Consider the following 27,727-nt stretch of genomic DNA (forward strand, 5'->3'; position numbering starts at 1 on the left):
ACTGCATTTTGAGAACCATTGTTCCAGGCAGTAAAGAAAAAATTATTCAGTGACGTTTGCTAAAGCACAGTAAGGAAGACTTTGTTCAAGGAGGCCATTTTGATTGGTGCAGGGATCACTGCGTGGGTTCCTGCAATGGGAAAGAGGACTGGGTTCAACTCAGAACATAACATTGGCAAGTGGGAATTTAGAGCCAAGGAGCAGGTGGGGGTCAGTGCATGGAAAATTACTAAGAAAACAACAGATGGGGGTGGGGGTTGGGGGGATTCCTGCTGAAGGCAGAAAACAGTGATCAGACATCATCAGGGATGATGGAATATGAGGAACCTGATCAAAAATTGAGAATGATCAGATTTGTTCACAGCCCATTATATAAAAAGTGTGGTTCCTAAGCTTGGTGTCCTTCAGCTAGGATGTAGAGTCACCATACGTACTGCATCTACCTGAACTCATCTCAGACATTGTTCAAATGAGATGTGGGAGAAAAAGGAAATTGACATAAATATGACAGCCATGCTGTTTCCTATGCCTTTGGCTCTGACTTAGAAGTCTCATATTTTTTGTCAAGCATCCATGAAGCTGGCAAGCTAATTTTATAGCTTATAAGTAGGTTAAATAGCACAAAATTAAGTTATTGATAAATAATAAGGGAAAGAAAGGTGAAGGAGGAATGAAATGATACATTTTTTTTAACATTTATTTATTTATTTTGAGAGAGAGGGAGAGAGAAAGAGAATCAGAGGAGGGGAGAGGTAGAGAGAGAGGGTGGGAGAGAATCCTAAGCAGGCTCCACGCTGTCAGCACAGAGCCCAACTTGGGGCTTGATCCAAGAGATCCCCAAGACCATGACCTGAATCGAAATCAAGAGTCACATGCTTAACTGACTGAGCCCCCCAGGCCCCCCAGAAAGATATTTCAAAAACAAATAAAACAATATTTAACCTTTGTCTAATCTTTTTATAATAGATACTCAACTTATTTAAAAAATTGCCTTAGGGATGCCTGGGTGGCTCTGTCCGTTGAGCTTCCAACTTTGGCTCAGGTCATGATCTCAGTCTGTGAGTTTGAGCCCCGCGTCGGGATCTGCTGACAGTTCAGAGCCTGGAGCCTGTTTCAGATTCTGTGTCTCCCTCTCTCTGACCCTCCCCCGTTCATGCTCTGTTTCTCTGTCTCTCAAAAAGAAATAAACATTTTTAAACAAAATTAAAAAATTGCCTTAAAAAGATTCTTAAAAAGAATCCTTAGAAATGTTTTAGTGATGATATTAATTAAAATACTGCCTGTATCACTCAGACCTAGTCTTTGCATTAACAATATAACTTAAGGGGCGCCTGGGTGGCGCAGTCGGTTAAGCGTCCGACTTCAGCCAGGTCACGATCTCGCGGTCCGTGAGTTCGAGCCCCGTGTCAGGCTCTGGGCTGATGGCTCAGAGCCTGGAGCCTGTTTCCAATTCTGTGTCTCCCTCTCTCTCTGCCCCTCCCCCGTTCATGCTCTGTCTCTCTCTGTCCCAAAAATAAATAAACATTGAAAAAAAAATTTAAAAAACAAAACAAAACAATATAACTTAAAATAAAATATAAAATTAAAGACTATATTTTTGTTCATTAAGTGCAATTGCAGACAACATTAAACTTTTGATTTATTTTTGCCACTATTGTATTGTTTTTATTTGAAATATATTTCTTTCTTTCACTTTCTTAGGCATAAACTGAAATCACAACCAGACAATGGAAAATTCAATCCTGATTACTTTCACTTCACCAATGTTTCAAAATTTAAAGTAGGCCACTAACCTTATTCAGGTATGGATACAGACAGTCAGATTGAGTAAGAATTTACTTTTCAATCAAACATGAGAAGTATTCAATCTATTTTGTTTCTGTCTTGCTAAGAAGATGGGATTCAATTTATTTGTAAATCGTTTCATATGTAACCAAAAATTTTTATGTTAAAAATAGAAAGCAAAAAAAAAAAAAAAAAATCAGTGTGATTCAGGTTTGATCTGATAAAATTAGGAGAAAACCAGCCCTGACTTTTACATCTAAAGTACACCGAACACCTGGCGAATAAAGGGAGGGGGCAGGAAGATCAAAATAAATTTAAGACCACATGTTCTTTCATTAACTCTTGATTGTTTTTCAAAATAATTACATTGTTTAAAAATACAACTGGCTATTTGATCCTTTAACTTTTCTCTGGTCAGTCTTCCCTCCCCTTGCTTCCAAGTAATGTGATCTAAGATATGCTGAAATACGATTAAAAAGTAACAGTAACAGAAGTTACTGTTATAAACAGGTTTCAGTGACAGTTTACTTGCAGATAACAGAAACCAGGTTAGGTGATGATGATGATGATGGCCGTGGTGGTGGTGATAACTGCATCTTGAATGTAGATGGGAGCCTACAACATGATCAGAAGGAGAAGGACTAGGTGATTGGCAAGTGTACTTCCGGCCCCAGAATCACACATCCCGGGCTGTGGTGCAAACAGCTGTCACCACGGCCTCAGGTAAGGGTGACTGCAAAACCATGCTTCCTCCATGGTGGCCAGATCAACGTCTCCCCCCCTTCCCTTTCTCCTTATTTGACTCAATTTCTAATTTAAGGATCATGAGGACATCTGAAAAACAGCATATGAATCACTCCCCACCCCCACCCTGAGCACTCACTGCCAGGGGAATGTAATTTTTAGTTTTCCAGACTCTACAGTCCATAAGGCAGACTGGAAGGAAATTAGGGAAAAAAAAAAGTGTCAAAATACTACGCAAAATTATTCTTCCTCCAATGTATTTGCGGAGAAGGAAGTGGTATAGACATTCTCTACATTCATCTCATAGCCATAGAGAGAGAATTAGGTTTGATTAATTTCCTGTTATAATGGAAACTCATATTATCTCTAATACTAGAGATTAAAAGGAACCCAGGGAAGGGTGGCTGAGAAGCTATTGATTTTAACAAGTATGTAGCTCTTTAGTAAGTGACACCTTAAAGATTGACACATTATTTAGCAACAGCATGACAACTTTTAGGCATATAATTCCACACAAAATAGAAGGTTGTTTTATTTAATTGGTTTTAACCAAATGGAGTATTTTACATTTGCTGAAGGTGGTCAACCTTCAGAAGATCCCATTATTATAATGACAGAATTCTCTTCAATTTTTTGAGTGTTTTATGATTATAGTAAGGCATCTTTTGTGCAACTTCTCATTTAGTTTTAAAAGTATAGAAATAGGGGTGCCTGGGTAGCTCAGTGGGTTTAAGCATCTGATTTCAGCTCAGGTCATGATCTCATGGTTTGTGAGTTCAAGTCCCACGTCAGGCTGTCAACACAGAGCCTGCTTCGAATCCTCTGTCCCCTTTTCTCTCTGCCCCTCCCTGGTTCATGCTCTCTCTCTCTCTCTCTCTCTCTCTCTCTCTCAGAAATAAATAAACATTAAAGACCTTAAGAAATAAAAATAAAAAACAAAGTATAGAAATAACTTGTTTCAAGTTTTCATCTGCTTTTATTTTCTTACAATGGACTTGTGGCCTCTCCTTGCAATGAGGGATACTTCTGAGGCACTGACTCATTGATCCCATTCATACAGATTTTACTGTCTCTTCTTTTTCTTGGACTTTTCATTGGGCTACCATTTCTTTAAATCATCATCATCATCATCATCATCATCATCTTTATTTATTTCTGAGAGAGACAAAGAGCAAGCGGGGGGTGGGGCAGGGGCAGAGAGACAGGGAGACACAGAATCCAAAGCAGGTTTCAGGCTCCAGAGCTGTCAGCACAGAGCTCAAGGTGGGGCTCAACCCCACCAACCTTGAGATCATGACCTGAGCTGAAGCCGGACACTTAACCAACTGAGCCACCCAGGCCCCCATGTGGGTTACCATTTCTTAACGGTGGTGACTCTAAGGCAGTTTTACCTAATTCACAGAACTAGTTTGCATAATATTTCTACAGAAAACTCAAAAGAAATAGAAAGATTTGCAGAATCCTGTTAACCCATTTACAGAGTGAAAAAAAGAAGGAATTGAAAATTATATTGTTTAATAAAACAAAACTCCTTATTAGAGGTTTTAATTTTGAAGTAATGTTCTGTTTGTTCTGTATTTTAATTTTTATTACTAAAGCTTATGTTCAATAAGATAGCATATGAGTCGCTCTTTTAAAAGGAGGGTATCAAGGAAAATGGGATAAGTTTTAATACATTCATTTTTCAAATGCTCTCTCTCTTTCATATATCTGTATCTGTATTTCCTGAACTTTGGAATACATAGATGTCTTATTTATTACTACTACACATATTGCCTGATCATAAAAGAAAATGCAGTAACAGGCAAGACCATTGTCTCATACTGTAAAGCTTGAAAATATTACAATCATTTTGCATGGGTGCCGTTCTCCAACACTACGATTAATTTCAATTTTAGACAAAAACAATTTTTTTCCTCTAAAAAGCTAGAAAACATATGCCAGCACTACTGCTATTTGTATCCAATTTTGTTATCTACTTCTCTAAAAGTATCAATGGCCTTGGCTGGGCAAATGGCTTTGCAGAATAAATACTATGTTTCCAAGTCCCTCTCACGACAAATTTGTGGTCAAGTATCTAGTTTCCAGCCAATGAAATCACAGAAGATTCTAAGGGAAGGGAGCATCCTTTTCTTCTTCATTTTATTTCTCTTTATAAAAAGCAGATGTGGGGGTGATCTCTCTTGGGTCATACATATGAATTCAATTCCTTAATAATGGTTGAGCATGAAGACAATCTGAGTTTCTGATGACTACACAGAGCAGGGCAATGATACCAACTCAGAAATTTATGTAAGAGAAGAACAAACTTCTGTCTTGTTGAGAAACTATTATTTTAGGAATATATCATCACATCATATATTTTCATGAATAAAATAGCATTTTACATCTGATTTCAGCCTTTGGTTATTTTTTAAATTGGACCCATTTAAATGTAATCCAAATAACTCATCACATATGCAGTCATTTATTCTAAAACTAACAAAAAACAAGCATGCAAAAAGAGGCCATCATGTGTGTGTCCATCATCCCTCCTGCACTTAATTAAAGACTGTATAACATACAAACAGTATGAGATTCTACAATTTCTCTTGACAACTAACTTTAATATGTCAATGGCAGTATTATATTGAAGACACACATGTATATTAATGTATATTAACAAATACATTACAGGAAAAAAATTGGAGTACTTATTTTTACCTGACTCGAACGTTAAAGCATTCTGTTGAAAAAACTATGGGTAAGCAAGATCTCAGGTTAAGAATTCTAACTCGATTATCACACACATTACAATTTTCCAGAGTTTAGTGCCCTCGTATGTGACATCAAGATTCAAAAATCTTTTTCTGCTCTAAATATCATTTTGTTGAGCAGAAATATTTTCTATTTTTTTTAAAGTGTATTTGTGTATTTTGAGAGAGAGAGAGAGAGAGAGACGATGGGCAGGAGAGGGCAGGGAGAGAGAGAGAGAGAGAGAGAGAGAGAGAGAGAGAGAATCTCAAGCAGTCTCCAGTGCTGTCAGCTTGGAGGTCTAGGCTGGACTCAGGCTCAAAAACCTTGAGATCATGTCCTGATCTGAAATGAGAGTCAGATGCTTCACCGACTGAGCCACCTAGGTGCCCCAGAAATATTTGATATTTTAAAATAGAAAACTAGTTAGTAACATTGGTCATATAATAACATTTGGTATACTAAAACTTTCTTGCAATCTGAATTAACATCTCCTTCCCCCCATTTTTCCTCCCAGATTAAATTTCTTTCCTTTCTCATTATGCTTACTGTATAAAGGACCTACTGATATTGCAATAATCAGATATGTGCCCAGGAGGTGGTATGACATTTCAGAAACAGTACTAAAGTGGAATTATAAATACATGTAATACATGTTATATACTTACATAAACATATTTATATAACTATTACATATCAAGTCATTATAGTTTTAACTATATCACCACTTAGCTCTGTGACCTTAAGCAAGTCATTTAACATTTCTAAGAAGTATTGTCCAGTTTTATAAAAGTCATAGCTAGACAAGATTATCTTCACAATCCCTTCTCCAGCTGTAAAATCATTTTATAGTACATTATTATTTCATAGTATGTTTATAAAATTTATTTACTTTAAAAAGACATCCACATGTAGCCAGAAAAATATAAAGGTGTCCATTATTTTATGGAGCTATACTGACATCCTTTGGTAAGGTTTTGGTCGAATACAAATTAATGTAGAGATAGATGAAAATAGAGAGATGGACAATCAGATGTTTGATAGATAAATAGAAACACCCAGATGTACTTACATCGCCCCCACACACATTTGGGCATGAAATTCAAATTTCTGAGAAAAAAAGAAAAAAAAAAGAGATTGGGTTAAGTCCGAAGTCTAAACATTTTAATAGTATTAACTGCATATTTGAATCATGAATAAAATATTTTATCTGTAAAATATAAAAAATGCAAAGCAGATATCAAATTAAGGAGACCAGACTGGCTCACGGACGTTCCAAAAACGAACAGCCAGGTTATGTTCTCCTATGACAAGAAGTAACAACAATAAGGTATTTGGAGAATCAAAGAAGAAAGTTCACTGCAAGCAAAATTAAATAAAAAGCATAAACCTCAACCCAAATCACTCTGGGAACGTATCAGATCTGGTTGCAACGTGATTTGGCACTCGGCTAAATACTTGTATTTCAGTAGTCTGGTGTAAGGGTGGTGCAGGAATATATATGTCAGAAGAAGTATCTATTCAAGAAGAATTGCAAGAAGCAGTCCTGTTCCTGAGATTGCGTGACGGACACAGCCGGATTAGATTGGGCTGATTACCTTAGCCTTGAAACAGAGAGTCTTTCTGCCCTGCGGGGGAGGGGAAGCCTTTCATCCACAGCTCTCGTCTTGGATGCGCCCTCCCCTCGCATTCACTTGCAAATCGCTGTGTGCTAGCAAAAGCCGGCACTTCCCCAGTCTCTAACCTTCCCATGGCGAGGACTGCCGCTCTATCAGCAGAACCTTTCTCTCCGCGTGAGGAAGGGCTTTTTTCCCCTCCTCTCCTTTTTCTCCCTTCCTCTTAATCAGAAGCACTGAATGAAAGCCAATCAGAGAGAGCTCGCCCCCGTTTTCTTCGGTTCCCTGCCGTCCAGAGTTGAAAGTAATGCTGAGAGAAAGCTTGAGTTAGATTGGAGTAGCATCAGTGATAGAAAATAACAGCCGAAAACAAACAAAAAGGAGACACAGTGACAATTTCTCCAGGGTTATTTTGGCTGGAACCAACTTCCGTTATCCAGAAGCTGCCAAAAAAAAAAAAAAAAAGGTAGGAAGACTTCATCTCTCCCACCTCCTCTTTTTTTTTTTTTTTCCCCCTAACCCCCTTAAGGTCTTTTATTTTCTCTCCCTGGGGGTGGGGGTGGGGGTAATGTTTGTTTTTAAGTTGTATTTAGCAATTATTTCCAAATACTTATTTTAACACATGAAGAAATTAATAAGCATAAAACTCTATATATTAGATTCTAGAAACAACGACTTTGAATATCTATGGAGGTAACGTAAAACTAGATTAAATTATATATTATGCTCAACAGTGGGTCATCATACTAGAGTTTGTGAATTCATTCACTCTGACCAAATGCTAAAAACAGATCACGGAGTGTAATTTGTCATGCTCATACTAGTTTGCCTTTATTTTAAAAATCAGTTGAAGAGATAACCTTGTTGCTGTGAACTCTCACATTATCTAACATTACTTTGCATTCCATACGAATGGATTCACTCTGCGCTTATTCGTAGTCATAGTTCATTGTACGTTCAGTATAAAGAGAAATGACAGGCAGTCGACAGATTCCTTGAAACTGTCAATGGTCACTAAGCATCTACATAAATAAAAGAGATTGGCATTCATCAGAAATAGAAGAGGCATAATTCCTACGTGCACATTTCATATCTGAGTCAGAAGTGCAAGGGGAAAGATGAAGAAGGGAGACTAAATGCATGTAGTCAGCAGCATTTATTGTCTCTGCTGCAATAAAATCCATATTTTATGTGGTGTTAAATTAATGCAGCACATTGCGAGTCTAAATGCATGTCCCCAACAAGTAACTATTGATAGCACTATAAGTATGGGCAAAAGCAGTGGTCCGAAAGTGTTTTTATGTCACCACAATAGAAACCTACCATCTCCTCATCATTAAAAGGGGGTGGGGGGTACAGGTGCAATCAAAGACAAACATCATTTTGAAACTGCCCTATCATCTTTTGCTTCAAAAAAACAGAAATCTCTTTATAATAGTGGTTTTTCATCCCAGTAAAAGCTTCTGTTACCCAAAACTGCACATCCATTACTCTCAGCTGTTTGGAGATGCATTATTTCTTCTTCTTCTTCCTTCTTAAAGGCTCTATATTAAAAAATCATCTGTCCCTCTGATGCTGACAACAGTTATACTTCAATGCATATGTTGGTAGACTTTCTTCCTCCACACCATCCCCCTCCCTATCCTTCTTTAAAATGTAGCTACAAGAGCTTCTCTGTGGTGAATAACACTTGGCAAGAGTGTGCTCATTTTTTAGGTCTGGTATGGTGAGGATTTTTAATTAGTAGAACTTTCATGAAAACATTATGTCATTGACAAGAGCTCTAGGTTCATTTTTAGTTTAAGTGATGAAGAAAACAGGAAGAGGTTGTGTCAGAGAAAAATAGGTATATAAGTTGCATAGATCATGTACCTTGTCCCTAATGCTTGCAGTGTACGAAATGTGGCACAAATGTATTCAATGTGTAATGCATAAGTAGTTTATGGTGGGGGGGAGATCAGGGAGTATACAAATATAAGCAGAATGTGTCTGTGTGTTTGGGACCCATCAGATACAAATCCATCCTGATGATAAAAACATAAAGAAATGCTTCCTTCGTTTCCTTTCACTTTTTTTTTTCTCCCCAGCTGTCTTTAAAGTATGAGTCGATGTCTGTTTTCAGGAAATCACTTTTTTTTTTTTTTTTGGTTTCAAATACTTGCTGCTAACAAATTGACTTTCCTGGTGAATGCATATGCCTTCCCTGACTCCAATCAAAGAATAGGATTCCATACAGTTATATGCTTTGGAAAAAACCAAACAAACAGGAAAATAAGAAAGCAACATATAATGTCTATGGCATCCACATATGTATGTATATGTAGGAGGCCAGTGGTTAAATTGCCTGGTACCTGATCAATACTTCAGATGTTATTCCTAGATGTTTATAAAAACTAGCTATTTGGTGATACCAGTACTGCACAGGTATTCGGTTTAATATCACACAGTTAGATTTTTACCACACTGAGATTTTCTTTAAAAAAGAAAAAGATGGAAAATTGATTTTCTATCTAGGGAGATGTACATTTCTGGCACATTATTAAGAAAGTAGTGTAATCTGAAAGGTGAATGGCTTTTTCTTGTTGAAAAAGAGTATATTTGAAACCGAAAGGTTAACTCCAAAATACGTGAACCCTGTCCAGACTCTAATATTCATTTCGTGATCTTCATATTTAATTTCCCATATAAACAAAAAAATTGAGGCAGATAATATATTGTCTAGGGGATTTCTGGACATAGGACTTATTTCCTATGTTTCTTAACCTACTTTGCAGCAAGTGATAACACTGTGTCCTCCTGGAATATGTCATTTTTATACCAAATCATTCCGCTAGGCTGCAGCACAGGAATATCATTAGCTCCAATGATGCTGATTCAGCAGCAAAGTGAACCATATTTTTGTTAAGTGTTATTATCAGGAAGAGTGCTGCATAGTAAGCAATTAATACAAATCATGGATATAAACCCAACTGTCTCTAGTCTAGCCCTTGGGTTTGAAAACTATTAGCCACAGTATATTGTTATTTCTACTCCGCAAATTGCATTCTAATACTGTTACCACATTAGAAGTGCTTGTAAAATACTGAAATGAAGTAACAAAGTATAAGAAAAGAAATATAAACATTATTTGTACCAATCATAAGTAATTTTATGCAGATATTTGATCTCCAAATTTCAAGTCTATGTTTGAAAGCTCTACTTTTGATTAACCTAAAATATTATCTGATTAGGGTTTCAGGAAAGTCACTTTACTAACCATATTATATTTATTAGCAGTGCTGTCTGAAATAAACTGAAGTTAAAAGTCAGGTGGCAAGAATGGTGCCTTCCTTCTTATTAGGCTTATACTGAGCCATAGTGATATTGATAAGGCATTATACTAAGTATAATGGACCATACCCTGTTATGAATATTTTGAAAAAAAAAATCAGAGCCCAAAGAATATCATTATGAACACATATTTGAGAAATGAAAGTAAAAATAGGGTAATATATTTTCATTTTCTTGACACTTTATTCACATCAATGAGTTCACTGAAAAAAATTTATTTTGTCATAATTAAAATAATCTGAAATATACAGGTAGAAAGAAATGTCCCAAATTTAAACATTTTAAAATCTGCCCTCTCTCTTTCTTTTTTCTGGTTAAAGCATTTGGATTATGTTCAGAGAGCACTAACATAACATTCCCTGCTTTTATCTCTAATAAGTTCAACACTCAAAATTACAGATTTTTTTTCACGCATGAAGAACGAGAAGATTTCAATCAACAAGGAGTGCCTGTTTTCTAAGATAACAATATCAGCTCACGGTCACCTCCCTTCTCTTCTTCCCTTCTTGCTTTACAGCAGCTTCACTTCACTTGACATTTTAGTATGAGACTTGGAGCCCTTTCAAATCCAGTCATAGTGTCTTTCGTAAGGGTATCTAAAGCATGAGGCCATTTTTGCCTTTGCCATAACCTCCTTTGTCACTGCTCACTTCAACTAACTCAAGAGTCAAACCCTGTAAGAAAACATCTATCACATTAAAGTTGTAGATTGCTGGAAATGCATTATCCTTAATGTTATATGAACACTGATCAGTTAAATTATCTGACAGTTTTATAAAAACTGTTTCAAAAGAACTTTTGTTTAACTCTTTATTATCAATGCAACTTCTTGCAACAAAAACGTAATTTGATTTTTTGTAAAGAATAGAGATGCTTTATTTTCACAAATGTCTTTACATTTTCATCCTATTTCTCTCTCTTGCAATGTATGTGATGGTCTGTCCTCTGTATTGCTTAGAGATATTTGTTAAACATTACCACATGGGTGGTAGATTTAAAGAAAGTGAAAACTGGAAATTGAGTAAGAATGAATAAAATGAAATTACATGCCGCCTCATTTTAAGAAGTAAAATGTAGCATTCCTTAAAAATAGTGACTGCCTTTGGGAGTTGAAATACCTTCATATAACAATCCCTTGTAGTAGAGGAATGTAGTACAGAGTTTGCCAGTAACATAAAGCACTTTACCAAACCATGTGATCTCAATATCCTCCCCGCACCCCACCCCCTTCTTTTAGAAAGTGTCCTGGATTCTCCACACTCTACCTGATGCAAAAATATACAAAGTTAAATGACCTTTGACTTCAGGACAGAATTTAGCAATAGACTGTAAGGTATAATATAACATTCCTTCACAACAGGAAATTCATCATTAAATGACATGTCTAAACACTTCAGAGCCCTGATGATGCTCAGAAATTTTGTAGTGTGCACTCATTCTCTCTCTCTCATCGCACCTCCCTCCCTTTTTCCCTCTCTCTGTCCCTCTCTCTCCCTCCCTCCTTTGTCTCCTCCCTCACTTATGGCAGTTACAAAGATCCTTGAATGAGTTTCCCATGTGCTTTTTAAAAATATCACCCTATATGAAATAATATTTCTGTAAGTCTTGTGATTTTTATAGCCACTACCCTGTCATTTGCTATATTATACTTTTGATTTATTACATTGTACTTTGCATTATAGCATAAAGTCTATGACAGTTCAGTTGGCTGCTTCATGTCCCTTAAAATGAAAGCACTTCTTTTAGATATTATAACACCTAGGCTTTTAAGGAATTGAAATTGGCACCAATGTAGTTTACTGCACTAGCAAGGAAAGTATGGCAACTGCAGCATTTATTAACGAAATGACTTCTCCAAAGTATCAGAATGTAGAATGCATAGACATGAGTTATTATATTCAGTACATTGGTTTATTGATTGGGAATCTTTGTTGATTTACTGTAACAGAAAATATTGAAATAGTTGGGCAGTCCTGGTTTTAAAAATAAATTAAACATAAATTACACTTTCCAGGAAGCAGTCTTTCATTAGACATGTTGATTCTTCTTTTTGCAAGACATGAATATTACCAGTTTGTAATATAAGGATGTAAACTGATATAAAATGACCAAATGTCTTTCATAGACACTGTAAAGAACTGTCATTGCTCCTTTTTGTTTTCAGTAGAAAATTTGGGAAACGTAAACCATAACCATACTCAAGTTAAGCAGAATCTACGGAAATTAAAATAGTCAATAAACTCAATAAAGTAAATGTTTTAACTTGGATTATTCTGATAATTCTCTGCAATGGTCATGTAGAATTTATACATAGAAGAATCAAAGTTGAAATTTTGCATAGTTATATAAACGGACCGAAGACAATCAATATGTTTGACTTGGCTATTGAGTACATTTTTTGCATAATGCTAATATAAGTTTTTAAAATGTGACTGGGCCTCCTTTTGTATATAACTTTGCTCCCAATAAAATCAAGTTATATCCACTCCATTTGAAAACCATGGTAACTTTTGGGATTTCTAAGAGTAAAGAATGTTTCCATAATTCTGGAATCAGACTTCACATTTAGATGAGGTTCCATAATATTTACGGATAATTTGACTTACAAGCATTGGCTATAAATTAGTAGTCCTTTACTTAGGTAGATTTGAAAATATTTGTACTATCTGCAGGACTTTAATACTTTTGTGTCCACCATGTAAATCTTCTAAATGTGGAATATATTTATTATTTTATTTAAATTTTTGCTTAAAATAACTAAAATATTAATATTTTACTAGCTCTAACTCATTGGTTTAAATCTTCTGCTGATAAAATAAGTAATATGAATTACGTGTACTTTTAATACCAACAGTATAGTATTTTATTTGCTTTAGCAAATACATGAGGCAAATAAACCATTGGAATAAAATAACATATATGTCAACTTATTCAATCAAATAAGCAAAACTCAAGTCCACAATGACTAACAATTAGCCCTGGCAAGTATATATGTTTTTCCTTTCTTTCATTTTTTTTCTTCTTTTGGGGCTTCTTCCTAAATCACGGTAAGTTGGGGTTTATTCCTGCTCTGTAGTCTCAAGCAGTATTTGGTTGCCAAAGTGACTTTTTGATGTTTACTCTCTAGGGTGTAAAACCCACCAACATGCACATTTATTCTGTCTACATCTAGCTACTTAAATTTGAGTACAGTAGTCCCCCCTTATGTACAGTTTTTGCTGTCCACAACTTCGGTTACTCACAGCCAGGCGTTATTTGAAAACAGATGACCCTCCAGACATCACAAGGTCAGTCGCAGACTGACGCTATGTCACAGCGCCTATATCGTTCACCTCATTTCCTTTCATCATGTGGGCCTTTTATCACCTCACATTATCATATGAAGAAGAATGAGTATGGATATTTTAAGAGGGAGAGAGAGACCACATTCATCTAACTTTTATTATAGTATCGTTCTAATTGTCTCATTTTATTATTTGTTGTCAATCTCTTAATGTGCCCATATAAATTAAAGTTTATCACAAAATGTATGTATAGGTAGAATCATAGTTGGGTACTATCTGCAGTTTTCAGCATCCACTGGGGGTCTTGGAATGTATTCCCAGCAGATAAAGCGGGACTGGTATAAAAGCCTTTGCCTATGAATAAAAACCTATGGAAAGTCTTCATTTCTTGATCAACTCCTTCACCCAGGCTTCAGCTATTCTTTTGGAGATTTGTTCAACATTGCATCCTAAATACATGGGCCTAGAGGCATTCTTCCATCTTTCTGCTTTTTCTTTATGCGTGTGTGTGTGTGTGTGTGTGTGTGTATGTGCGTGTCTCTGCGTATATTCCTGTTGAATTGAAGAGTGGAGATTTTCTGTAGAATTTCTCTCCATGAAACAAAGGAGTTGTTTTTTTTTTTTTTTCCTACTGGACATGATTTTTGGATGGATGAAAGTAAAAATATAATGAGAACTCTACATATTGTCTAAGAATCTCTTCTGTTCGAGCTACTATGCCTTTTAAAATACATGCCCTAATTTTTTTAATATTTAATAACTAGATAGTTCTACATTTTAAAAATTAAATTTGTAAAACTTCACTATCTTGGGAATAGGCACAAATATTCTTTTCCATACTAAAAAAATAAATAAATGTTGGGAAATGAATAGCACTAAATTTAAGTTATAATAAATCATTTCTTTACTATTTTTTTTTCTCAGAACTGGATTAGCCTCCATCATAGAATATGAAATCTGCACAAAGTGAGGGGAAAACATGTTTTCTTTTTTAGGGCAAAGCCATGTGATTGTTACATGTACAACTCTATTGAACATCCAACCCAGTGGAGAAACTAGAGAAATGATAACCATAATTTTGACTTCAGAGAAAAAAACATTATTTCACTTCACTTGATAGGTAGGGTCTAAATCAAACCCATTTCTGGATAAGGCCAAGGTTGAAAAAAAATGTGGAAAAGAAGAACCCTGACCTTTCTAGAAACAAAGTGTGATGTCCCATATCAACCATTGTCCTCAAAAAACTCCTTATGGAAATTTTCAATTTTTAATAGTGGCAGCAGGCTAAGCACTATGATGATGCAAAATTCGCAATAATTAATTTAACCCTTTGGTTTTAGGTTATCATATTCTTTTACATGGGTTATATTTTTCACTTTTATTTTCCTTTATAAATTTAAATAATTTCCTGGAATATAAACAATACCTCTTTCAACTTTCCCCCAGCTTCTAATTGATTTCATTTATTTTGGGGGAAGTTTCTATGAGCCAGTCCCGTCCCTTAGTGCCACATCTGGATATATAAAGATGAATCCAAATATTGTAAACATTGTACTTGAGGAGAGGTGATTCTAATGTAAGATATTGACAACAAATACATTCACAGTAAATATTACATAAGTTATAATAGGAATCTTAGGTAGCTATGTTTTTTATTTTATTTTATTTTTTGAGAGAGAGCGAGCAAGTGCACAAGCAGGGGAGGGGTACAGAAAGAGAGGGAGGCACAGAATCTGAAACAGGCTCCAGGCTGGGAGCTGTCAGCACAGAGCCTGATGCAGGGCTTGAACCCACCAATCTGAGTCAAAGTCGGACGCTTAACTGACTGAGCCACCTAGGCACCTCAGTAGTTATGTTTTCAATGTTTCAATTTTCATGGAATAGCAGTGAATTAGATAACAGGGTATCATTTAGTCAGTCACCTATTTCTCCACCTAACACAAAACCTTCAGTTTTGATTTTCTGTTATTTAAACTACTGAAGAAACCTTTCATATCTTGTTTCCTTCATTCATTCTTTCATTCCTCCATTTGGTATGTATTCTTAAAGTGCCTACTGTAAGCCACATACTGCGTGAGCATCCAAAGGTCCACACATGGAGAGAGAGAGAAAAAACCAAACCTAACCTCTGCTACACTGAGGCATTAAATAAATAATCACATGATTTGTTATCATCACCCAGTTTGGGTAAGAAAGATGAGTACTAGGTACTTTTATAATGAATGACCTGGGGCTCTAATTCACATATTTTTAAAAAAATATATATTCTGGGGCACTTGGGTGGCTCAACTGGTTAAGCATCTGATTTTGGCTCAGGTCATGATATCATGGTTCGTGAGTTCGAGCCTTGCAAGGAGCTCTTTGATGACAGCTTGGAGCCTGGAGCCTACTTCGGATTCTCTCCTCCTCTCTCTGCCCCTCCTCTCTCTCGCTCTCTCTCTCTCTCTCTCTCTCTCTCTCAGAAATAAACAAACATTAAAAAAATTAAAAATAAAATAAAATTTAAAAATATATTCAAAGCCACGTGACATCTTTCAGGAAATTGCCACAATGTGTTAGCAGATTAGTTCAAGATACATTTTTATGTAACCTCAGATTCATTCCGTGGCCTCCTCAAAGTGGGTTCTGAATTGGTGCTTCAGTTAGGGGCCACCATCTTAGTTGGAGTTCTATGTTATACTTCTCGTTTGCAATAGACAATTGTCACCTTATAGCACGGGCTTTAAATTTGAGACTAATATTCTCATCCCAGACATGAAGCCTAAATAACAAGTGCGTATCTGAAGGCCACGTGGACCCCCAAATTCTATTGCTGAAAATTGTTGACAGAAGGTCTCACAAACCCATGAGTAATTAAAATATGCACCGGCATAGAAGCCATTGTGTTTGAAACTTGGTCACTCTGTGAAAAAGTTTCTCTGATACAATATTCTGTTCTTGTAAGGACACCCAATGAAGGTCATGTTTAATAGGGAGGCTACACAGTGATAAGCCTACATGCGAGAAGCACTGAGGTTCCTTTCTTGGAATGGTAAGATTGGCAAGGTTGCCTTTATTAGAATTTCTTTGATGGAGAAAAGTATGGACTGTGGCACCAGGCTGTCTGGCTTCAAATCCTATGTCACTTACCGTATATTTAATAATTAATATTCCTGATACTTTTTCATCTGTAAAATGAGGTTAATAATTACACTTACATAATAGTGCAATTATTATAATTTTTAAAACTTATAAATGTAAAATATAATACCTGAAAATAGCTGTTCTAGTGCTATATATTCTTGTTACCTTTTATTTTTATTGGTATTATTACTACTATATGTAAATTCATGTGATCTATGCTCTTTTTTTTAATAAACATTGAGTGTACTTTATTTTAACCATAGCATACAATATGAGTTGGACTACCACTTTAAAATTTTTGACAGTTTTAACTTGTATCCTATAATTGTAATTTTGTGCTTGAGTTGGAATGAAAAATCCTTGGTGTTTTAAGTTAGATTTTGTCACTAATTCTACTGATAACATCATATTTTTTTCCAATTATTTTTTGTTTGAAGTTTGAATCATATATTTTCCAAAGACACAGTTTATCTATTGCTGTAATTAGAAAGGGCTCATACAATCTACTATGGTATCTGGCAAGGGCTCAGTATATAACTGCTATAAATATATTCATTCCCTAATGATTGTGAAAATGTCAGTTGCATAAAGAGAGAATGTAACCTGAAAACTTAAATTACATTCTCAGAATCACACATAGTAATTGCATGATCTAGGTAATTGATGGACATGAATTTTGAAAATGATATAAGGACCCAAAAAGGGGACAGAGGAGGGAGAAAGCATTAGAAAGATAGAGACTTACTGTTGTGAGTTCCATAAGCCACATAAACTCACTCAGGTGAAACATGAACCATTTCTGAATACAGGCAGTAATGGTTCTTTTAACAGATTCTCCTTCTTGAGGTCAGAGTAATGAGAATTAGAACAAGAATGATGAACAGAGGCAGTGCATTACAGAAATAATCCCATTAAAGTTTGGATACCCATAAATCTCAAGAATAATTCTGCAGTCTGTATTACAAGCTGAAAGGTCAGTGGACTACTGCTTTCTTAGACTAGGTTCCAGAAACTGTCTGATGAAGACATAGGATCTGCTGCAAAATGTGAAAATTCTAACAGGTTTTATTTAGATAATTCTTTCTTTTCATCCTTCATATTTAAGGTGATATGAAGATCAATTTAAAATCGCTTTTTCTTCTTCTGGCTTGGGGCTGTATATGGTAATTTAAAAGGCATGTGGAATGAATTTTATGACTTACAAAAACAAACCAAAATATTGAGGTCATAAAACATACATTTCTGTGAGTCCATAAATATCTTTCTTTTTACAACTCCTTTTTTGAAATCCAGAATTATATCACAGTTTTCATATTTCAGTCTCATTTATAACCCGGGACTAATTAATGTACTTATTTTAGATGTTAACACATTGAAAGAATATACTTGGTAGTTTATTATCCATCCACATGTAAAGGTGAAATAAGTCATGATAGAGACCACTAAACCTAGCCAACAGATGTATTTTTGTGAACATAATAAAGATAATCCTCATTTTTGGTCATAGCTATATATTTATATGTATTATATATATATTTACTATTTAATCAAATTCACTGTATTCTTATGTTATCTTTATTAAATAAATGCTGTGATTATTTAATAACAGTCATTTCTCCTCCTGACTTCACTATAATATTTGGATAAATGTTTTCATCTTATGGATGATTAAGATGTCTGACTTAAAATATTCTGTTAATGTTATATATTTTAGTTTAGTAGATATTCTCAAAGTGTGTACTTTTAGAAGGAAGCCTCTAAAGATTAAAAAAAAAATTAGGCATGCTTTCTCTTTAGTTTTGAAATTCTTTATGCTAGTGAGAAAGTTCATTAACTTGCAGGTATTTTCCTTTCATTTAGTTGGAAATCAATTGAGAATCAAATTGTGCAGAATTAGAGGAGAAATTAATGATCAAAACCTAAGCAAAAGAAATGTTGTTGAATAATTAATTATGCAGGCCAAATAATCATTTCCCTTCAAAATCCTCCAAATTCTTTAAGGTTTTTAACCATTTGACATGTTGTTTTGAATATCTGCATTTTAAAATAATATAAATTTTATTTCAAAACTTAATTTGAAGGTTAAAATGAGTTTATGTTTCTGAAGTATCTTCCCACTTAGTAAATTACTGCTAACATTCCTAGTAAAACTGTATTCACCTCTCAAGAAGTAAAATAACAACATACTATGGTCTTTGGAGCCACCTTGTGGCCACATCATAGTACATTAAGGAATGCTCTCTGGTTTCAGATTCTTTTAAAAAAAAATCTTTTTTTAGTGTTTATTTAGTTTTGAGAGAGAGAGAGAAAGGTAGAATGAGTGGGGGAGGGGCAGAGAGAGAAATAGGGAGACACAGAATCTGAAACAGGCTCCAGGCTCTGAGCTCTCAGCACAGAGCCCTATGTGAGGCTCAAACACTGAATGGCAAGATCATGATCTGAGCCAAAGTCTGACGCTTCACGGACTGAGCCACACAGGCGCCCCCAGATTATTTTCTAATTAATCATTACACCTGGAAGCATTGAAATCAATGAAAGAGGTCCCTGGCTAGTTTAGTAGGTAGAGCATGTGACTATTGAATTCAGAGTTGTGGGTTCAAGCCCCTCCATTGGTTGTGGAGACTACTTTAAAAAAGTAAAATAGAAATATTTTAAAAAAATTTTAACGTTTATTCATTTTTGAGAGACAGAGAGTGTGCAGGGGAGGGGCAGACGGAGGGGGAGACACAGAATGTGAAGCAGGCTCCAGGCTCTGAGCTGTCAGCACAGAGCCTGACACAGGGCTCCAACTCATGGATGGTGAGATCATGACCTGAGCCGAAGTCGGACGTTTAACCGACTGAGCCACCCAGGCGCCCCTAAAATAGAAATATTAAAAGAAAAAAGAAACAAATATGAACATAAGGGCTATATAGTAGTACTAAAAATAGATCATTTTTACATTAATTCAATTTAATTTTTATATATCAGTGTGAGGTTGTAAAAATATCGTTTTGAAAAAATGTAAATAAAATATTTTAAACAACACTTTTGAGGAAATAAATAATTTTTTAGATTTTTTTTTAAGTTTCTTTATTTATTTTGAGAGAGAGAAAGAGAATCCCAACAGGCTATACACTGCCAGCACGTGGGGCTGGAACTCACGCACTGTGAGATCATGACCTAAACTGAAATCACAAGTTGGTTGCTTAACCGAGGAGCCACCCAGATGCCCCAAAGTAAGATATAACTTTTAACTTAAACTGTATTTCACTGTGTCACTGCAAGTCAACTCTAATGACTCCTTAAATGTTTAACTTTCTCAAGCAACATTTCTTCCAGCATCCTCTGGTATATAGCACAAAGAAACCAGGGGCTGCATTATTGTTACTCTTGAGTTTTGTAAAACTTTAACATAAATATGTAGCCTGCATGAGAAAGCAAACAAATGATTGTGATTGTGTTTTTGAACTGAGCTCATTGGAAATTTAGGGAGACAATTTTTTTTGCTTTCATTTCTCCATAAATATTAGAATAATTTATAGTTTGTGTGGCATAAAGTACCTATCCACAAAATGTGAAACCTCTTTTACTAGGTTTTTTGTAACTTAACACACTTGCATGAGAGTACCCATAGTTACTGCTTCTCCTGTAATTTCAAAAGAAAATACCTGCACTTAAAAACAAAACAATACAATTATTTTCTAGAAGCCAGAAATAAGCACTTCTAGATTTTAAAATCTGGAACAGGCATTGATTGCTTATATGGTCTTACTCCTCATTGGTTACTTTATTCTCTACAGGTAAAAACGAAGCCGTTTGGTTAGAAAACATTTTCTTTCCACATTGCCCGTAGCAAAAAATTTCTTTAATTCTTATTTCTATATCTAGAGCTGTATCTATAGCTTTCTCTATTTCTATTTGCCTGTCTCTCTGGACACATTTATGTTATCATACTAAAGTAACACTGTTCATCATCATCATCATCTTCATCAGCAGCATCATCACCTGCATAAGACTTCAGTTCCAACATTGGACATGCGAAAGCTTAGTCACATTTACAGCCCACAATGTGAACAGGTCCTGAATTGTCTCTCTGGGTCAATGAGATAATTAATTAAAAGAATAAAGCTCAAAGGGAACCGAAGACAAACTCATAAAATTACAAAATAATCTTATGAAGGTTTTCTCTGTTATGTGTTAAAGCCATAAGTTTTCCATATTTATTATTTTTTTAAACATGTTAATTTATTTTTGAGAGAGAGAGAGAGGAAAAGAGGATCGGAAGCAGGCTCTGCACTGACAGCAGCAAGCCCGATGCTGGGCTCTAACTCATGAACCTTGAGATCATGGCGTGAGCCGAAGTCAGGTGCTCAACAGACTGAGCCACCCACGTGCCCCTAAGTTGTCCGTCTTTATAAAACAAATCATTTTCTGTCTCTATTTTGAACATGTCAGGTTGCCTCTTAATGTAAAACAAGTGGTCAGAGCATATCATTTCTCATGCACAGCCCAATAGTCTGACTGAAAACAAAGATTACTTTGCTTCCCATTAAGCTATGTTCCCTCTGTCAACGAAAGTGCTTCTATTCTAAGAGATATTACTATTGATTTGCTTTTATTCTCAAAAGACTGCTAGGTTTTTTTTTCTTTGCAGTGCTATACACTGTATTATTTAAAATAAGCCTACAAAGCATTTATTATAATCCAAAATGGAGACAAATTGAAATATTGTGTTTAAGAGTTTAGAAATGTTTAAAATTTAGATAAAACCTTTGGATGATGTTATATTCACATTTTGTGCAATTGCTTTGGACAAAGTTTTTTTTTTTTTTTTTTCAGAATGGATAGTAAATGGATAATCATAAATATAGAAAGAAAACATATAAAAACATCTCCCCTGGTGAGTAAAAACCAAGAAACACCCCAAACACTTTTAGCTAAAAATTTCTAGTTCCTTCTCAATTTTAGTCTAAAACATAGTATACCTACTTACCCAAGATAATTGTGTATTATCATTAATCATCATTCCTGAGACCATTTTTAAACTTTTTAAAATCACTTTTACTTAGGGCAAATGCATTGTTTGTAAATCTAACTCTCTCCACCCCAATATGATTATTTGATGAACCTTTTTAATTCTAACTCTATAAAAATTATAAAATTGATACTTTTCCTAATTCCAATGCAACAATACAGAAGAGGTTCTAATTGTATCTTTCCTTCTCAGTACAACCATATTTTTTAGAGTTTTATGAGGTTTGCTAGGAACCTGGGGAATAGTTATAGATAATTTGGTCCCTTCCTCAATGAGATGAAAATCCGGTAGAAAAAAAGCAACATTTAAAGGTAAATACACTTATAGTTATTTAGTGTTTTGCTTGTAGGATGAATGAGGCTTTAGGGGAATGTGGATAAGGGAACATGGCAATTTAATCATAGAGGAGATGAAGGGGAATTTGAAAGATGTTATTTGATTATTGTTCATTATTTAATTTGTTATTGAAGGTGAAACTGATGAAACAAGAGACATGGCTATGTACAAATCCCAAAATCCCCTAGGTGATCTTCTCTCTCCCTGCTCTAGTCCTTCCTAAAATATATTTTTCTTAATCCATTTTTCATGTAATTATTCATTTACTAATCATCATTGATATTTCATTATGAAGAAGGCAGTAAATTAGATACCGAGATGTTATGGAAAATAAGTGATATTCAAACTTTCTCACCTTGAATGCCTTCTGGTATTTTCCAGGAGACAATCAAAACAAAAATTACAAATAATCTGATGCCTGCAAGGAACAGTATAAGCACAGGGTACTATGAAGTTAAAGATGAGGGCATATGCCAATGTTAGAATCTAAGAAAGGCTTGCTTCAGAGATGAAACTAAAGGGAAACCCATAAAGCCGTGTCGCTCATTAGCTCGCAAGTTTTCCTGCTTATCTCTGTTTTGACAGATGCTATCAAGTAGTGGTAAATTATTCTCACTCCAGAGTTGAGCGGATGGATCAACATAGTTTTACTTCCGTCACCAAAGAGCTTGGAAATCTCGGCCAAGGTTTTTAATCTAGCTAAGGCTGGGTTTCCTCATCTGGAAGATGGGATAATGATGGCTACTTCTTAAACCTGCTGAAAGGATTAAATGAAACTGTGCTTATACACTTGGAGATTTGTTTTGCAATTATAAACTCCTAATAAATATTACCAGAGTTGTTACTGCTTGCTAGGTAAAATTCAAATTTTCTAACCTAATCTGATCTATTTCTTCTTTTAAATCATTGTAGCTCCTTCAGCATCCCCCCACCCTGCCCACACCTAGTGATTTGCCTCGATACATACAAAGTGACCAGCTCTCAGTTCTAGGAGAATTCTCCTTGTTCTATGCATTATTTAATTATTATTATTTTGCATCTACCCAGCTTTGTTTATATTGGTCATTCTGCCTCCAGGTTCTGCTTACAAAACCTCTTACCATTCAGATAGGCTTCAGGTGTTGCTTTTACTTGAGATACTCTTTGATTCCCCTGCTAGACAGACTCCCTAGCTTTAGAAAAGTCTTAACTCTTTATTTACACCTCTCTTTTACTATGGGTCATCATCTGTCTTGAATTATTTTTTTGTATGCCTTGTTTCCTTTTTATATGTAATTACTTTCTTTTTCTTTTTTAATTTTTTTGTGTGTTTATTTTTGAGGCACAGACCATGAACAGGGGAGGGCAGAGAGAGAGGAAGACACAGAATCTGAAGCAGGCTCCAGGCTCTGAGCTGTCAGCACAGAGCCCAACGCGGGGCTCAAACTCACAAACTGTGAGATCATGACCTGAGCCGAAGTCAGACGCTTAACCGACTGAGCCACCCAGGCCCCTGTAATTACTTTCTTAAATCCAGGATCGTTTTGATTTTTATCTACAACACCAATGCTTAGCTCCATAACTCCCACATAGTAGCAAATGTATGATAAGGAAACTCATGCATAAGTTGAACATATACTGTGGATTATAATTTAAAGATAAACATACTACCATAGAGTAATTCAAAGATTAAGTCTTTGAGGACACAAATGGTGTTTCCTTTTCCAGTGGACGATATTCACTATCTCTCCTTTAACAAAAGGCAATTTTCATTTTTAGAAGTATGAACCCTAAAGCAGTTTTTTTTTCCCTCAAACTGATTAATTTATTATCTTATTCATTTAATATGCACAACTGACCCCACCCTAGACTTTTTGGAGCTATGGTATGGACTTACATATTTAAAATTTTTGTCAACATTTATTTGGTTTTGAGAGACAGAGTGTGAGTGGGGGAGGGGCAGAGAGAGGGAGACACAGAATCTGAAGCAGGCTCCAGGTTCTGAATTGTCAGCACAGAGCCCTGCATGGGGCTCGAACTCATGGACCAAGAGATCATGACCTGAACTAAAGTCAGCACTTAACCTACTGAGCCACCCAGGTGTCCCTGGCCTTACATATTTTAAAATTCTTCCTGAATGATTTGAATATGCACACCAGAGAAATCATTATAACTAGAAAATACTGTGATGTGTTTATGTCTGGAGCCGTAAATTGATCACAAACCGGTTTTAAAAGGGAAAGTTTCATAAATACATTGAAAATAACTAGTATTTTTTCTTGAAAGTAACCACCATGAAGGAGACGTTACTTATTTTAAGATACACGAATTCTTATTTGATTCTTTTCTAATTGACTCTTGCTTTATAGTCATTTTAAGCGCCTATTATGTACAGAGCTTTGTATTGTACACTGAGATAAGTATAATGGAAAAAGTAAGAGATGCAGTATGTTACTGAGAAACAAAGTAGAACCGTCAGTACTTGGTGTATGATTAAGCACTCAAATGACTCTAAAGCAGTAGGTTTTAGGAATCATTAGTATAAGTTTAAAAGGTGAAATAATGGGGAGGATAGAATTGTTATTTTCCCTTTGCTTGGAGGATGTATACGATGTGTGCAAAGAGCAGCCAGTTCACCATTTTTATCACTAGGAGCAAAAACAGGAATGGACATGGAAGATTGGTTGGCCGCTAAGGAACAAAGCTGTGTTTAATCTGAGAGTACTATATTTATGAAGAAACTTGCAAACAAATTACAGGGTTCAGACATGATTAAAAAGTTCACAAAAGGTGTACTAATTTAAAGCTGTTAAAAAACATATATTCTTTGAGGCATCTGGGTGGCTCAGTCAGTTGAGTGTCTGACTCTTAATATCAGCTCAGCTCATGATCCCAGGGTTGTAGGATTGAGCCCCGAGCTGGGCTCTGTGCCAAGCGTGGAGCCTGCTTAATATTCTCTCTCTTTCTCCCTCTGCCCCTCTTTCCTGCTCATGCACGTGCTCTTGCTCTTTCTTTCTCTAATATAAATAAGGAAATATTACTTTACCCTGAATTCATTGGAACAAATAAAATTAAAAAAAAAAATTAACCATAGGGTGTCTGGGTGGCTCAGTTGGTTAAGCGGCTGGCTCTTGGTTTCTTCTCAGGTCATGCATTTACGGTTCCTGGGTTCAAGCCCTGTGTCAGGCTGTGTGCTGACAGCGCGAAGCCCGATCTGGATTATCCGTCTCCTTCTCTGCCTGCCCCTCCACTCGCGCTCTCTGTCTCTCTCGAAATAAATAAACTTAAAAAAAAAATAATTGAGCATTATGCTTGACATTTTAAATGCCTCACATGGTGGAGTGCTTCAAAGTGAACCAAAACTAATAGCCAGCCTGAAAGTGCTAATGGAATTATGCTAATAAATAGTATGTCTGCCTCTGCCCATTCTCTACCACCAGCAGTTTTCCTGTATGTGCCCTCAAACACTGGTGTGCCCTGCGTTACCATATCATGTCTGTGATTTTCCTCCACTCCATACGTCATTCCCAGTGGCCTGGTTGCTCTCTGGTGTCTTCTACTACTGATGGAAGCATCGTTTTCTCCAGTCTGTGTTTGCTCATGGGATCTGGTGTTCCAAAGCTATTGAAACCACTGATGCCGCCACTAGTGAGTTAGCATCTTTGATGTATCACACAGCCTTTCAAAACTTCTGCTTCAGTCGAGGCCCATTTGTGTGTGTGTATGTGTGTTTCTTAAGAAAACAACTTGTTCGTAATCTCATAGTCAGTTATTGGCAAAACACAAAGTAGAACTTATGTCTTAAAATTCCCATCCTTGTGTTGTTTCTACCATGCTATCAAAGTAGTAAAAGGTTTTCCTTGCTATAAAATGGAAAGTTGGGCAATACAGTTGCATGAGTTTATTTTTTTATAATTAAATGAGGTAATACATGTAATATACTACTGTTGTATGATACACACTGCTTATTCTTTATATAATAAAGCTACCATAGTTCTTTCACTAATACTGATTATTTGTAGGAGATGTTAGATCTGTTATTAAAAAGTTTTAAAGCAAATGGCTAAATATTAATAAGCCTCATACTGACAATAACTGTCATTTTTTGAGAATTTTCTAAGTGTCAGACACTGCTCAGAGTGATTTACATCTAGGGTTTTTCTTTATCATCATTAAAGACGAATTTTTTTTATGAATAATATTATTATCTCATTTTTAAAATGAGAGAACCAAGGCACAGAGAGGGTAGATAACTTTCTCAAAGCACAAAGCGAGTACGTTTGAGAGCCAGAATGCAAACTCTAGTATGGCCCCTGCCCCTCGATTCTAACCATCTCCCCCCTGGTTACCTACGCCATGTATGCGTTCCTGAAAGGAGAAAATACATGATCTACTTTTTTCTACTCCTGTTTTCCTTTTTGTAAAATTTCTATTTGCCAATGGCTATTTTTATTTGTTTCTTTTTCAGTGAGAACATTGGACTAAAAATAAGTGGGTTTTAACATGTAATAGTACAGCAAATGTGCCATATTTTAAGCACTGTTTTATTAATATGTACAATTGAATTATCAAAATTTGTTCATAAATTGTGTCATGGCGAAGAGAAAACTTGCATTGTACATAGAACAAGTTTTACTAAAATATCTAACCTACAAAAGTAACCATAAATTCCTTATGGATATCATGTCATTCTCAACATTATATTGTAGTTTTTTTAATGCCTCCAATTAGAGAAATAAGGCATATAATAATATTCTGAAGCATATGTAGGATATTTCTGTAGTAGACATAGAAAAATGGCCACAATGGTTGCCTCTGGGTATTGGGTAAGGGAATTCATGTGTCTGTAGTTAGAAAACCATCTTCATTGTACCTTGTACATTAATCGATACATTGTACCTTATTAGAAAGTATTATGAATATGAACTAATTTTTCAAAACAATATTTAGTTTAAAAAAGCTTGTCAGTCATCATGAAGCCTACTGAGAATATGAGAAATGAAAGATTCCAAACTCTTAAATTGATCTTTATAGCATAAATTAACTCATTCGTTGTCTTTATATAAAGAGGGGAAAAAAAAAACTATTAAGTGAATGTACATATAAACACCATTTACTAAGCTTTAGTAAATTGAACAGATATTACCAAGAAAACTCTCAATAACATTTTTTTTTCCCATGTGGCTCTAACCTTAAGAGGAATTTTATATATTTTTAAAATTAATTACTAGCAAACCATGTTGAGATTGTGATATAAACCAATGTTCTTCAAACTTGATTCAGGCTATATGAATTTTGAAAACTGTGAACTTTTAGGGGCGCCTGGGTGGCGCAGTCGGTTAAGCGTCCGACTTCAGCCAGGTCACGATCTCGCGGTCCGTGAGTTCGAGCCCCGCGTCGGGCTCTGTGCTGACAGCTCAGAGCCTGGAGCCTGTTTCAGATTCTGTGTCTCCCTCTCTCTGCCCCTCCCCTGTTCATGCTCTGTCTCTCTGTGTCTCAAAAATAAATAAACGTTAAAAAAATTAAAAAAAAAGAAAACTGTGAACTTTTATATGACAGTATGGATATATTTAATAAAATCATACACTTAAAGCAAAAAAAAAAACCCATCTTGTAACAAATTACTCTTGGGGCACCTGGGTGGCTCAGTCAGTTAAGCATCTGACTTCAACTCAGTTCATGATCTTGCGGTCTGTGGGTTCGAGCCCCACATCGGGCTCTGTGCTGAAAGCTCAGAGCCTGGAACCTGCTTCAGATTCTGTGTCTCCCTCTCTCTGTTC

General features: G+C 35.6%; 1 protein-coding gene and 1 long non-coding RNA gene across 3 annotated transcripts in view; one reads left to right on the forward strand and one right to left on the reverse strand.

Moving 5' to 3' along the window:
* Positions 1 to 6,996, reverse strand: part of LOC111556595 — a 51,705-nt gene extending 44,709 nt beyond the window's left edge. The window contains exons 1-3 of one of the 2 annotated variants that reach the window (XR_002736166.2): positions 6,861 to 6,996; positions 6,335 to 6,372; positions 4,655 to 5,607 (exon numbers count right to left, since the gene is read on the reverse strand). This is a non-coding gene — a long non-coding RNA (uncharacterized LOC111556595). Of the gene's footprint in view, positions 1 to 4,654; positions 5,608 to 6,334; positions 6,373 to 6,860 lie in introns of those variants that run through there. The other variant, XR_002736168.2, reaches the window with a different exon arrangement.
* CDH10 (cadherin 10) overlaps positions 6,982 to 27,727 on the forward strand; it is a 195,577-nt gene continuing 174,831 nt past the window's right edge. Inside the window, exon 1 of the mRNA XM_045038516.1 lies at positions 6,982 to 7,344. The gene's annotated coding sequence lies outside the window, so the exon portion shown is untranslated. The remainder of the gene's footprint in view (positions 7,345 to 27,727) is intronic.

This window comes from Felis catus, chromosome A1 (genome assembly GCF_018350175.1).
Source record: "Felis catus isolate Fca126 chromosome A1, F.catus_Fca126_mat1.0, whole genome shotgun sequence".
NCBI classification, from domain to species: domain Eukaryota; kingdom Metazoa; phylum Chordata; class Mammalia; order Carnivora; family Felidae; genus Felis; species Felis catus.